The 10,165-nt window shown below is 42.5% G+C and overlaps 1 pseudogene; it reads left to right on the forward strand.

Moving 5' to 3' along the window:
- Window positions 1–3,745: 3,745 nt before the first annotated feature.
- On the forward strand, window positions 3,746–9,431 carry LOC146658430 (uncharacterized; annotated as a pseudogene).
- The last annotated feature ends 734 nt before the right edge of the window (window positions 9,432–10,165 follow it).

The raw sequence follows: 10,165 nt of genomic DNA on the forward strand, positions 1-10,165 counted from the left end.
CACTGTTAGGCTACGTCTGCACTAGCCCGGATAAATTTGAAAATGGCGTTTTCATCTGAAAACGCTCCGCGTCCATGCTATCATTTTCAGTCGTTTTCACAGAGTTGTGCATCCACATTGAAACGGCTGAAAACGCTTACGTTCCAGTACTGCGCATGCGTGAAACGCAAGACAATTCGACCTGCCTCATTTCTGTCTGCCGTTTATTTACTTTCCGGCTCGTTGAAATGTTGCGGCAAAATGTTGAGGAAAAGCTTTTTTAAAGTTTTTTAAATGGACTAGCAATGAGGTGGAATTGTTGCTGCGAGTAACACAAAAGGACAAAATTGCAAAAGTGAAAATTAAAGAATTTGAAGAAAAGCTATGTGGAGCATGTCCAAACTGATATTAATCTTTAACAGGGCTGTCAAAATTGAAAGCAAACAAAACAACTGCTGTATAATGCCCTCCGCTATCTTAATTTAATTGGTCACATGACTGCATCACATGACTAAAATGTGTCCTCGTTTTTGAAAGGCCTCCGGGTTCTCTGTCCACACTGCGATGCGAAAACAGCGTTTTCAAATGTATCTGCTTTGGAGAGCATTTTCAAAACGCTGCATTTCCCTTGACCAAAAACGGCGTCTCAGTGTGGACGGAAGGCATTTTCAAATGAAAACGTATTAGTGTGGATGTGGCCTTAGTGTCCCGTGTCTCTGCTCCTCAGTGTCACAGCATGCCGTGCTTTCTGCCTTCTTGTTCCTGCAATCCTTCTAGGAAAACACAGAGGCAACCGTCAGAAACACCACAATTGCGGCAGACTAACCTTCACTAACTTGTAAGGAGACTAACCTGAAGTCACACAACAGTCCAGCATGGAGGAACGCTCAGCCACACTGCTCTGTAGCTCCCCCCATGATCCTGATCAGCTGCAGGATCCTTGGGTGTGGCCAGCCTCCCAACGGGAACAACCCTCCAGGCCTAGTGTGCCAGGAAAACCAGGACAACACCACACACACACACACACACACACACACACACACACACACACACACACACACACACACACACACAGGGAAACAAGGAACAGCAGCACCATACTCACACACCCCATCAGACATAAACAAGTCCATAGACTGCTCATGAACCCTGGGTCCCTCAGACCCAGGTCCTTGACACCCTTGTTTGCTACCTTAGCGTCTACCTTACAATATAAAATGCACATATCAACTAATGATAACTCTTAAAAGGTGACACACAAATTGTGTCTTAGTACTATTAACCAGAGAGTAAATCAAATTCTTCATTAAATGAAGTACCTTAAAAATATTAGACCAAATTCAACATTTAAATAAGCTAAAAGGACATAACATTACCACATCTCTAGTAATACATATATTATGCTTTAATTGTTGATCCAGTTTAAAGGAGTAATTTATTTTTAAAAAAAAATACAATTACAATTACAGTTTTTTGGGGAATTATGTATGGAGACCAAAATATTTCTGCTGTAAATCGACCAACCCTTATATGGTTACTGGAGGAAGTGCAGTTGTTTCAAAAACCCAAAGGTTGTTTCTTTAGTGTAAAGAACTATTGTTTATTTATTTTTTGGTGTGGAATGTGGGGCCTCCCTGCTGCTGCGGAGTCGGGGCGGTCTGCCTCTCCCCACCGCAGGGAAAAGGGTAACACCACCTGGGTCTGGATGCAGTTCCCCCCTCCAGGGGGGAGGGGGGAACTGGGGGGTTCGTAGAGTACGCTTGGGGAGTGTGATCGTGTGTACAGCGTCTCTTTATGTCTGTCTCCACGTTGGTTGAGTGTGGAGTAAGTGCATATGAGAGCATGAGGGTGGGAATGGATGTTTGTGTCTGTGTGTGCCTGTATGTCTGTGTCTATATGTCAGGTTGGGTGTCAGGCGCCACCTCTCTGGGGACATCTTAGGCCCTCCAAGGTATGGAGGCCTATCTCCCCCTACCACCACTTCCCCTGCCAGTGGCGGACTCCCTCAGACATCGGTGCGTTGGTGGTTCTTTGTGTCTGGGGATGGGCGTCCAGGTATACACCGGCTCACTCCTTGGCGGCCACTTATCGGGGCCTGGAGCCTGGGGCTCGCTCGGGCCACTTCGGAGGTGGGGTGCCCCCGGCCTCTCGGCCCGGGGCTTGGTCACTCAGGCACAGCTGGCTGCCGGCGGAGCTCACGGGCGCGTCACTGCAACTCCCCCTGGCTTCTGCTCCGCAGCTGCTGAGTGAGCCCTCATCTGGGACTCTCCTCAGCTCTTTCTGGGACAGTGGCGCGGCTGCCCCTCTGTTGGTCTTCCTTGGTCTCTTGTGTTCTGGGGGCCTCTGGATGTCTGGAGTTTTGATCTCCTCCATACCTGCTTCATGCCCTGGAGGACGGGGCTGTGGCCCCCCCCACACCCTCTAGCAGATCATTACATGAAGGAACCTCTTAAAAAACAAAAAACAAGCGCGTCCATGCTCACAGGTGTACACACGGGTGATCACACCCACAAACTACACCCTTTTTGGCTCCTACCTCAAAGCACACTGTGTTCTGTTGTGCTGCACAATAATGTTTAATATTTAGTATTTACTGTCATATTCCCATATATCATTGTGATGTTGTTTATTCTATTACTCTTGTTCTCTTCTTCTTGTTTTCTTTTTTCTTTCTCAGCAGGTGATCCAGGTGATCGATATATGCATTTTCTTTTTCTTTTCTTTTTTTCTGCCCATTCTGTTGGTCTTTGTCTTTTGCCCTTCTCCCCCGTCCCTCTTCTCAGCTGTTTCTCTTTCCCTCTTTCTTTCTCCCCTTCTTTCCCCCAGTCAAGTCTGTCCCGTATTCAACAAGTGAAAATAAAATAAACAATAAAAGGTGAATCAAACAGACCAATACAGCGAGGCTGGGATGGTCAATTTGGTAAAGTAAATCCGTTGGGCATCTTTCTTTGCCTTTAGACAATAATTCTGATGGCAAAAGAGCCAAACGGGACAGGCAAAAAAAAATAAATTATTATTTTTTGGTGTTTAAGATAATAAAATAAAGTTTCTGTCTACTGTCAATGATACAACCACACTTGATCACTGTGACATAAAGCCATTTTTGCTTTACCCAGCACTGCACAACAATGAATATAAACAGTGAATGTGTGTGTGCTGTTTGAACATTTATGGATTATTTATTTGTGTTCTTAGGTTTGGTTCAAGACACGCACATCCAGTCAGTATCAGACACAGCAGTGGGGGAGCACCTTGTTACCATCAGTCACACTGATGATCAGTGATAGAAACCCTGCGAAACAAGAAGGTAGATGAAAAGAATTCCAAATGAATAACAGACGTAGGGTAATTTCTGACCCTTACAGAAAGTGGAGACCTGTAAGTAGGACATGAAACTGCTACGCTCTGTCTTTGATGTTGTGAGTAACAGTGATATCTTTGTTTGGAGCTGTTACAGGAAAAATGTTTCTATGTTTCTTTACCTTCTTTTAAATGTACAAGCATGCCCTTTTGTCTATGGTTAGATTAGTTTAGAATTATCTTTTTAGACTTTCTCAGCAAAGACATACTGTTCTGGGACATATTGTTTTAGATTGTTTTATCTCTCACAGCCTTCTCCCAGCTCTCTGCTGACGAGACTAGCGCCATATATGGAGTTGTTTATTTTATTTGTTTTGTATTTTCTTATCCTGTTCTCACTGTCTTTCCTATAAAAATTACCAAGCCACTGTGCATGGTGTGAGTTGTCCTTAGCAGCTCACCCGTGTACACGTTTGATAAAGAAAGTAACTTTGTCTCATTGTGTCTTTATTTCTCCTGGGTTTTTTACAGAGTTTTCCCCCAACATTTCTTGGTCCTTCGGAGCCGGAGCGCCTCCATCGTGTCCCATCTCCGTGACCAGTCCACGTTGCTCGTCTGTCGACAGCCCACACACTAGGTGTGTGGTCAAAGACCAAGGGCGTTAAATTCGAGTCTTGGCCAACGTTCTTAGAAAGCGACCCACGGTGGTGGGGCCCGATCGAGGTGGACCAGACCCGGCGACACTGACCAGGTAGATACAGACACACTGACACAATCTTGCGTAAAATCGTATTTTAAATTCAGGGAATTTAAAATAGCGAAAGTAGCTCGTCGCGACTGGAAGCTCCCCACTTCTGTGGGTTTAAAGTAGCTCGTCGGCTGGTAGCTTGGAGCTCGTCGACTGGAAGCTCCCCACTCTTGTGGGTTAGGTTTGGAGCTCTGAGTAGCTCCCCCAGCTGGGTTAAGGGAATAAGTAGCTCGTCTACAGAAAGACTGGCAGCTCCCCTTATTATAAGGGTTCCGATCGCGCGAATAAGTGTGAATGTGAATGTATGTGTGTGTATTGTTTTAATTAACGGAGCAAGCTGAATTTTCACGGTCCAATAAGAGACTGAGCTGCTCCTCCTGTGTTTTTTCTTTTACTGCTGTTCACTGACGTGCTGGTGAGTTGAGAGAACGGTCGAGTTCCGTCTCGTAAAGTTCACACCGCTTTTGGAAATAGTCCGAAAGTAGAAGGGCGTGTGAGCAACCACTCTCGTCTCTAATACCAGCGAAGGTGATAGCAGCTGTATTGTGTATATATTACTTAAACAAAAATAAGTAAATACATAAATAAGATGGGTAATCAAGCAAGTGAAATTAAAACTCACTCCTGACGAGCAGTGGTGAGAAAAGAAAAGTCCAGACGCCGGACAAAAACAGTGTCTGTAAACTGAGAGATTTAAGAAAACAAAATATAAACAGTCAGAAGAATAGAACTCAACTGCCAGTTTAGTAAAACCAGAAGACGAGACACTGTGCAGTGCCCACAACCCTTTTAGAAAGCCATCACTCATTCCTGCAGCCGCATCTGCAGCACCACCCATATCAGGAAGAACTTAATAATCCCTTATTAAGTGAAAACTAGAGATCAAAGTAGTTTGAAGTAGTTTAAAAGGGTTGAAAACAGACCCCACTGAGTAGATATAAATATAAAAAGTACGAAATAAAGATGAACAAAGGGAAAATTACAGTAGAAATTATCTTTAGAGTATTTGAAATTAATAATAGCAAGGATAACAACCTGTAAAGTGATATTAACAATGAAACACAGTTGGCATGATGACCATGCCCAGCATGTATAAAATGAATATAAAGCAAATAATTCACACAAATATTTTAATAACATAAATAAGGTATATTAAGGCTGTGTCACTGTTCAGCCAAGGACAGTGTGTGAAAAGGTAACTGTCTCCACCCTGGGAAAAGGATGATTCTGCAGGTCATCTGAAGCCCTTGATGGATACAAAATAAAATATAAATAATATATTATAATAGAACTGCCTGGTCCGCCATGCAACAGAGAGAACAAATGTGACCGCAGATTGGATGAATTCTAAATTATCTGTTTGCTGAATAAGATGATCCTAACTAACAAATTGGCTCAGGAGTAGTATAGTGGTACACACTGATAAAATATTATAATATGCTATTGCTGTTATATAAGACAAAGAGGATAATATTAACAATGACATAATATTAATATGAAGAGGCACCTTAATCGGTTATGATGTGAGGTGGATAATTGTTAAGCAGTAGTCTACATCAAGCTTAAGGTTTGCTGAAACTCAGTGTAATGACATGTGAGATGAAGACAATACAGAGAATAACTAAACTAATGAAGTGCATAGAGGCACTTGACCAGCTTGAAACTTATCATTCTAGAATGACACATTGCTGAGATATAGAGCACACCTATAATAACAACCAATAAGCAAAACCCTGTAGACAACAGCTAAAACTACAGGATTGAGAAGCTGAATTAAATATGTAGACACTGCTAAGCTGATGAGCATGTTCCACATTTTCTTTTCTTTTTATTTATTTGTTTCTTTTAGAGCAGAAGCTGCTGTAACACACCCAAAGAAAGACTCTAGGTCTGACCAACCGTCTCAGTCGTGGGCAAAAAGATGTCAGTCAATAAAATTCTAAAAGATAATTTATTGACGAAAAATATATCAAGAGATAAAAGATAAAACAGTCCAGTGTCCCACTTATGAATTGTATAAAAACACACAGTCCCAAGGCCAGAGCCAGCTATGCCACACGGCCAAGTTGCACCCCACATGTTGCCTTTAACAGGGTTAGAAGTTGTCCTTGGAGACCCACCACCCTGCAAGCATATAGTCAGTGGTCACTCAAGCCTCTGGAACTCTGCTGCCTTTAGGCTGTGGCATATAATAGGCCCTGGACTGCACAGAGAGACAAAACAACACAGCAGTGTTTGTACTGTGGGCTATATGTAGACCAGTGTATCAGTGCAATCAAGTACACCTGCCTCTAATTAGTCCAACCCCATTCCAGCCATTGGCTCACCAAAAATGTGACAACCACAAAACCACTCCCAACCCAGTGCAACTTCACACAATAATATGGAGCTGAATTAACACAGGCACATTAGTCTACCATGTTACAAGCTGCATGCTATTACAAGCCAACATATGCAGACTTCTGCCTTGTACGGGTGGCAGCATTTTTCTTTTTCTTTTGTGTCCTGACACGTTTATGTTTTTTGTTTTTGTTTGATTATTTTGTTGGTTTTGGAAACGAATTTAAACGAACTTGTGACCATACTTGAGAATCACAGTGACACATAGTGATTAGGCATATGATTGAAAAATGCCTAGGTTTAGAGCTGTGAGCTATGAGCTGTGAGCAATGCAAAGTTAAATATATATATATTTGTATAAATGGGAAACAACCCTAACTTGAAAGTTTGAAATGTGTGAGATCCATGACTTGTTTGAAGAACTAGAAATTATCTAAAAATGCCTTAAGTGAAAATGTAGAGTTGCATCTATTCTCCCAAACCAAAAAAAAAAAAAAAAAAAGGAGAAGAAGCATTCTGTAACTTAGAAATAAGGCTGACGTGTTGACAACAGACTAAAACACTAATCCGCAGGTGGCTATCAGGAACAGAGAGGCGAGCAAAGTCACAAACACCAAGGCTGCAGACAGCCACGCAGCAACAGCAGATAACATAGAGACAACGCCTGCTAGAACCGTTTTGAAACCTCAGCAAAACAATTTGTCAGAACGTGCATGACGTGTCAAAACTATAATGCTCAGGGAAACCTGAGACCACACAATCCATATGGACTTTATTGAGCTAAATGAATGCCAAGGGTAAAAATACACCCTAGTGGTTATAGATGTATTCTCAAAGTGGCCAGAAATCTACCCAGTGAAAAAGGCAGATACAATTTCAGTAGCAAAATGTATGTCTAAGTTGTAGGAAAATAAAGAGATGATTGTAAATGACGAAGAATGTAATGATGTCTATCAAGTGTCTTGCAGATCACAGCCCGGTGACTGGGTTCTGATCAAAGTGCTCCAAAGGAAAAACTGGAGCTTGCAAAATTGCGGAACGACCATCCTGGATCCATCAGAGTCACTGCAGGCGAGTCAGTGAAGCCATCTAAACACAGCTGACGGCAGGCTTGCCCACTTGTTGTGATCTCGCCCGGTGGAGGGGTCAGCTTTCCTGGCCGGGGGGTCTACTCGCGACAGGAGGGTGTGTCCCGTCGTCATGAGGTGGTGGCTCTTATCAACTGCAGCGGCCCTGACCATGGCCGGGCTCCTCACCTTTGCTTCCGTGAGGGACAACAAGTCACGCTATATGGAGAAAAGGCAGACACTGTATGACAAAGGAAAGTACACCAAGTTTCCCCATGGCTACGCCACTAACTTCTGGTGGCAGTTTATGAACACTACAGCTCATTTGAATAACAAAACTGACTGCTATGCATGTACCCATATGCCCCTATCCTCACAGACGTCTGGCCTGTGGCCGTACAGCATACCTGAAGATCGCAGTTGGTGTCTGTTGGGCCTGGCAACACATCCAGGCTACGGTACTCTTTGGTCCAAAGCCAACTACAGCATCCCAGCAAAAGCAACCTGGAGGTCATCGTCACTCACAAATGTGAACTGTTCTGGACAGACCTACCTACTGACCTGGCCCCAAGTCTCAGACCCACTGCCTGATGTAATTCTACTGAACAAACTGAACGCATCACAACTGCCAGTATGTGTGATGAACAATGGATCACGGGCAGTGGGGGAGCTGCCTACTCACCTATGTAAGTCCATATACACTTTCTGCCCACCAAGGAACGAGAGGAAGTGTATGACCTGTTCAATCAACGCCACCTGTGCCAGTAACACGACGCTGATGGGCCTAAACTGTCGCTCTGACTACAGCTACCGAATGCCACTACAAACAAAGACTCAGTACCAGACAGGATGTGCACGGACGGCACCCAGCAGCAGAGGAACCAGAGTTTTGGCTGACTGGTACTTCCTATGTGGCAACAAGGCTTATCTGTCACTCCCTGAAGGTTGGGGAGGTCTGTGCGCCCTGGTGGAATTATCAGATCACGTTTTCTTCATGCAAAGTGTTGCACATCACCCAAGCAGCCGGCAGAGACGTGAAGTGGACATCGCCTCCCCCAATTCTTTCGGCATTACCGTGGACACTGGAGTGCCGGGAGAGTTTCGCATCTGGGGAGGAGGAGTGAAATTCTTACAGAGCTTGATCCCCGGCATTGGAGTTGCCGAGGTGCGGGATCACGTGGAAATCAACCGATATGCTCTGCTACGACACATCAACTTGACTAAGACCCTGGGAACCGCCTTAGCAGGAGAACAGCAGGCCATCAGAACGATGGTGCTGCAGAACAGACTGACTCTAGACCTGCTAACAGCATCACAAGGAGGAGTTTGTAAGCGGAGACATTTATGAAGCTTTGCAGAATTTGACCGCTCTGCAAAAATATGTCACTGAACACACACCTGGAGCAGCTACAGCACAAAGCTGGCTGGACTGGCTGTTCAGCGGTTCATGGCTGGCTGCTGTAGCAAAGCCATTTTTCCTTCTAGGTCTCATCATGATAGCACTGCTCATATTAGTGTTGTGTGTGTTGCCATGCCTAAGAGTAATGATTTCACAGATGATAACAACTACAATGACTGCTTATGTTGCCGTGCCTGAAGAAGAACAACATCCCGTTGCAATTCTGTTAGAGGAGAACTTGTACTAGCTGCTAATAAATGACGTGGTGATTAAAAATGACTTGTCAAGTGATCATGCACTGATTAAAACATTAGTAGGTTATGCAAGTTTTCATGCTTTTATTTTTTTGAAGTTTTGAGTTCTAAACAAAGTTTTTCATTTTAAATATAAAGTTTTCATGCTTTTATTTTTTTGAAGTCTTCAGTTTTAAACATAAAGTTTCCATTTTAAATATGAAGTTTTCATTATTTTACATATAAAGTTTTCAATTTAAGGTTTGCATCGTTTTAAGTATAAGGTTTTCATCCTTGTATTTTTTGAAGTTTTCCTTTTACATATTAGGTTTTCATCATTTTTAAATATAAACTTTTCATTTTACTTTTCATCCTTTATTTTTTGTAGTTTTAGTATTATTATTTTTTCATCCTTTATTTTTTGTAGTTTTAGTTTTATTTTTTCGTTTACTATGATTTTCATTTACTATGTTTTTCTTTGTATTATTTTCTTTTGTTTTATTCTTTAGACCAAATGACTGCCATTTCTGCTATGCTGACATTTTGAAAAATTAAAAATTGTTTAAGATACTTAATAAATAACCTTCACAGACAATTGTTGTATACATTTAAAATAAGTTAAAACAGGAGGGAATGTTACAGGAAAAATGTTTCTATGTTTCTTTACCTTCTTTTAAATGTACAAGCATGCCCTTTTGTCTATGGTTAGATTAGTTTAGAATTATCTTTTTAGACTTTCTCAGCAAAGACATACTGTTCTGGGACATATTGTTTTAGATTGTTTTATCTCTCACAGCCTTCTCCCAGCTCTCTGCTGACGAGACTAGCGCCATATATGGAGTTGTTTATTTTATTTGTTTTGTATTTTCTTATCCTGTTCTCACTGTCTTTCCTATAAAAATTACCAAGCCACTGTGCATGGTGTGAGTTGTCCTTAGCAGCTCACCCGTGTACACGTTTGATAAAGAAAGTAACTTTGTCTCATTGTGTCTTTATTTCTCCTGGGTTTTTTACAGAGTTTTCCCCCAACAGGAGCCAATTCTATTTCCTTTAAAAGTCTGACCCTGGTGCTTGGTAGCTGGGCGCCCCATCGTAATGA

The sequence above is a fragment of the Rhamphochromis longiceps genome, linkage group LG11, assembly GCF_057381845.1.
Source record: "Rhamphochromis longiceps isolate RC_006_pf linkage group LG11, R_longiceps_female_GT1.1, whole genome shotgun sequence".
Taxonomy (NCBI): Eukaryota; Metazoa; Chordata; class Actinopteri; order Cichliformes; family Cichlidae; genus Rhamphochromis; species Rhamphochromis longiceps.